This window comes from Battus philenor, unplaced genomic scaffold, assembly GCF_028537555.1.
Source record: "Battus philenor isolate CCGP_79_NKW_IND1 unplaced genomic scaffold, ilBatPhil1.0.hap1 SCAF_8, whole genome shotgun sequence".
In the NCBI taxonomy this organism is placed as follows: Eukaryota; Metazoa; Arthropoda; class Insecta; order Lepidoptera; family Papilionidae; genus Battus; species Battus philenor.
The window spans coordinates 14,950,451-14,955,947 of record NW_027181748.1 but is presented as its reverse complement, the minus strand read 5'-3'; positions in this window follow the sequence as shown (position 1 = coordinate 14,955,947).

The window sequence follows — 5,497 nt, the reverse complement described above, 5'->3', positions numbered from 1 at the left end:
ACACTGACATAATTATTTGCGGTGTCAAAGATATATACGATAAAGATATAAGATTTAGTGGTTCCGTATAAATTGGTCAATTAAAATTGTCATTTTTAAAATTTATATTTAAATTTTTTTTTTATTTTTTACTCTATGGTATAGTAAACGACATCAAGGAGGCGAAGCTTTTGACCTCTGTCTCGGCTGAACTTAGATATGAACATACATACATATATATACTTATATATATATGTATGTATATACTTATATATATATATATATATATATATATATATTAGTACACCTATCTCTTAATACTTTCAACTATTACATTCAGGGTTTACTTCGTTTTCGTCGTACCTAGTTTGACTGTCTATAACATTTACCAAGCGTCTACTTGTCATAAGTGAGAATATTATTTGGCTGAGCCCACACCATTTTGAAGGATGTTTTGTATTTAAACGCGTCAAAAACTCGACTCATAGCGTTCACCAACCACTACATTTGCCTGTTTTGGCTACGTGCTTCTGACTATTTGGAAAATTCATAATGCCTGTGCAAGGATGTAATTTTGACGAGACTGAGGAGATAAAATCATAATTGAAGAAGGTCTTGAAGACTGTACCGGAAGACTATTCTGAGTGTTTCAAGTTTCAAGGACTGAAAAAAGCGTTGGCAAATGTGCGTTTTATCGGACAGTGTTTACAATGAAGGTGATGAAATTGATTAAATATTAAAAATTTGAAATACAAACACACGATCTTAGTTTGGAGCACAATATTCACTTATATAACTATGTATGTCATTCAAATTAAGAAATTATTTTACTTTTTTCACATTAACAAATGTTTGCCATTCAAATAAGAAACGCATCCCTAAAATAGTAGGTTAAAATGTCGTCACATATCGGAAGCAATGAGATAATACAATCATGTTTTGCACACACAGCTTCGCTAGAATTCCGATGCTTTGATATTGTTTATATATAATTTAAATTAACCAAATTACATATATTCTTAATAGGATATAAGGTAAAAGGCACAATACAATAGCTGGAAAGCATTTAACTTTATATATGTTGCATATTTATATTACACTTCTTAATTTCAAGTACATATTATAATTTAAAAAAAATATTATAGATCTTCCTCAAAGATCGCCACGATATCCAATCTAAAATAAGAGATATTTTAGATTGGATATCATAAATAATAATAAATATATCGAAAATATAAGGTAAAAGACACAATAGTTGCAAGGCATTTAACTGTATATATGTTGCATATTTATATTGCACTTGTTAATTTCAAGTATATATTATAATTTAAAAAAAAAAATTATAGATCTTCCTCAAAGATCGCCACGATATCCAATCTAAAATATCTCTAAAGTAATAATAAATATATCGAAAATATAAGGTAAAAGACACAAAAGTTGGAAGGCATTTTACTGTATATATGTTGCATATTTATATTATACTTATTAATTTCAAGTACATATTATAATTTAAAAAAAATATTATAGATGTTCCTCAAAGATCGCCACGATATCCAATCTAAAATATCTCTAAAATAATAATAAATATATCGAAAATATAAGATAAAAGACACAAAAGTTGGAAGGCATTTAACTGTATATATGTTGCATATTTATATTACACTTGTTAATTTCAAGTACATATTATAATTTAAAAAAAATATTATAGATCTTCCTCAAAGATCGCCACGATATCCAATCTAAAATATCTCTAAAATAATAATAAATATATCTAAAATAATAATAAATATATCTAAAATATAAGGTAAAAGACACAATAGTTGGAAGGCATTTAACTGTATATATGTTGCATATGTATATTACACTTGTTAATTTCAAGTATATATTATAATTTAAAAAAAAATATTATAGATCTTTCTCAAAGATCGCCACGATATCCAATCTAAAATATCTCGAAAATAATAATAAATATATCTAAAATATAAGGTAAAAGACACAATAGTTGGAAGGCATTTAACTGTATATATGTTGCATATTTATATTACATTTGTTAATTTCAAGTACATATTATAATTAAAAAAAAATATTATAGATCTTCCTCAAACATCGCCACGATATCCAATCTTAAATATCTCTAAAATAATAAGAAATATATCTAAAATATTAGGTAAAAGACACAATAGTTGGAAGGCACTTAACTGTATGAACGTTGCATATTTATATTACACTTGTTAATTTCAAGTATATATTATAATTTAAAAAAAATGTTATAGATCTTCCTCAAAGATCGCCACGATGTCCAATCCTGCGCTGCTTACATCTAGAGATTTCCCGCAATCCTAACAATGGCCTCGGTATACCTAATGGCGGGTTCACGCACTTCGCTTGTACCGGCTCATCAGTCACTCCAAAACCTTTATGTCCATCGGCTATTTCCAGCCGCCCGCCTACTGCTATTTCAGACGAGCAATTCTTTCAGCTACGTCCATTATATTGGTTCTTCTCAAGATCTCATTTATAATTCGATCTCACAGCGAGATTCCATTGATCTCTGAGTGATCAGCGATTTTTCGCGATCTTAACTATGTCGTCAGTCCAGGATAATGTTCTTCACTTCTTCCTTTACCCACGCCTTGATATCCAAACTCTTTCTACTTTAACGTTTGAACTGCTTCGCCCGGATCGCCATTCATGCGAGGTGGTTACAACGCAACATACATCTCCAAAGCGACCTCAAACTCCCATCGATTCAGAAGTTCATTCAGGATTGCTCAACGAACTATTTTCAGACAGCTTCTATGAATTCTAACCTATTCATAGCGAGCGCGTCTCACTGTTCCTCCTGCACCTTCTTCAAGATCCTTAAGAAGCTTTATAAAGACGTCCTTAAGGATACCGTCTCGAGGTTTCCACAATACAAGCGACTTCACCACTGCATCAGCATGAACTCTTCCTAAACGACACACATGAACGCGTGCATGCAATAAAAAAGGCACCACGCAACATAAAAACCATAGCGTTTTGGGGGGCGGACCACGCCTCCAAGAACAGCGAGGGTGATCCGAGGTAAGATCAGTATCCTATCTTAGATTCACAACACTACACACTAACTCGTGTATGATTGATACCTTCGTGTGAATGTCATTGTAAAACCTGAAATACGTCTCTCTTGTTATTATTAGCAAAAGATTGCAGACCCTTTCGTTCCGTGAACTCTTTACCGACGAAGCTATAAAAGCCTCCAAGGTTAACCTAACCTAACCTAAATCTGAATCTAGTTTCATCTGTATTGCGCTTCTTTTAGATAAATGACCTAAAATAGGGTAAAGTTCAAATAATAACACTTTATAATATCACGTAAAGTCGAGTAAGGAGATGGGATACCCCACACGCCCTGAACTAAGAAGATATATATATATCACAAAACAACCATAACTCTTGAATATTATTAAAAATCCGTTAACATTAAAGTTGTGATGTAGAGCACAAAGAACGAAAAGATCACACAGAATATTAAATTATGTAAATCTAATATATTATGTAATATTTGTGTACTGTGTCTTTAGGCCGAAGTAGTTATGCATTATTAAAGTATGTTGGATTAGCGAGTCAAAGTGGGAGTTTCAAGTCACATAGAACTCAGAGTAGCCTTAAGGTTTAGGGTTTGAGGCTTCAGTCCGGTAACCACAGCGTAAGATGTCCGCCCACAAGATGGGAAAACAACTTAGTTCTTCTAATTGGTTATATTACAAATCTATAGGACAGGCGTATGTCTAGTTCAGTGATACCCAAAGTGGTCTATATCGACCCCTAGGGGTCTATGAGAACCTGCAAGAGGTCTACGTCAGCGAAAAAAAATTTGGGGGTCCATGAAATGAAAATGGGGGTCCACGATAATGGATCCCAACACATACACTGATAGTACCTATTTACTTACATCATACTATCTTATAATATTAAAACATTTAATGTTACGTATATTTTACATTACATATAAAATTTTATTTTGAGTAGTTTTAATTTAAATTCAATTAATAAATGTATAAATTAACATGTGTTTTTACTTTAAATTTTTAACACTAAACTTCACTACAGTTAGAAATTTACAAGAAATCAATATCAGGTAAGTAGGGGGTCTACTCAACACGGAAAAACATGGCAAGGGGTCTACGACACAAAAAAGTTTGGGGAACTCTGGTCTAGTTCGACACGTCATGTTGTCATTATAATGAAACTATGTTTTGTTTATGTAAGTAAGATATGGTATACCACTTATCTAATATTAAATCATACATTAGCTTAAACATCTTGGTAAAAGGGAGATGCAGTAATTAGATGTGACATAAAGATCGATGATCACAGTCCTTGCGTACGCGACTGAGTCAGGTATCTAAACCGATGAGTCATCTTATGCCTTACTGTAATAAACCAACGTGCAATGCGTGCATTTCATATTAAATAATCTGATGCAACGAATGCATTAATATGAAGTCTTTTAAAATACAAAATGCGCGAGGCGAAATTATATACCTACTCCTTCTTAGTCGTTTCCACTTTATGGAGAAACATGTAAATCGTCGCTATCATTTTATCTATATCTATATCTTTATCTATACCTATATCTATATTTATACCTATATCTATATCTTTACCTATACCTATACCTATATCTATATCTATGTATGTATAATTGGTATGCAGGCTAACGACGGGCCTTATATGAAGGCTCAAGGTGATCCAGAGAGCAATGGAAATATTATCGAATCACAAATATGAAAATCCGCAAAAGAACTAAGATAACAGTCGTAACTCGAATTGTTCGTCTGAAATGTGTGTGGGCGGACACATCGCCCGGGCAGCTGATGGACGTTGGGGCAGAAAGGTTCTCAAGTGGCGACTACAAGCCACCACTAGATGGACCGAGGACATCGTATGGTCACGGGAATTCGCCGGATGCGAGTAGCGTAGGACTGGTGGTCGTGGCGATTTTTGTGGAAGGCCTTTGCTTACAGTGGGCGTCCATAGGCTGAAAAATATAAACATATATGTGCGTGCGTGTGTGCGTGTGTATGGGTGTGTGTGTGTGAATGTGCATGTTAATGTACGAGTAAAATGTAATTATATATACAACATTATATCCGCTTACAGTTATTAACAGCGTATAAACAAAACCTTTGAACTAAACATTCATAGAATCATTCGAATAATATTTGTCCTTCCGATAGTATTCCGGGAATATCATCGCTAAAGTGTTTAGTGGAAATTACATATAGTATTATTTTGTGTTTATAGGAAAATATAATTTAATAGTGCTAGTTTGTTTTGATTAATTTTTTAAAATCATTTATGTCAGTGAAACTTGGTCTCTCGCTTCTGTATTTATTGGAAAGCTGACAGTTGCTCAACAATCTATGACTCTTCATATGGTTATGGGTAATTTATACGTGATTAAATTCATCGGATTAGCAAGTTGAAATGGCTGTGACCACCTCCGACCACCAGGTAGACAGACGCCCTA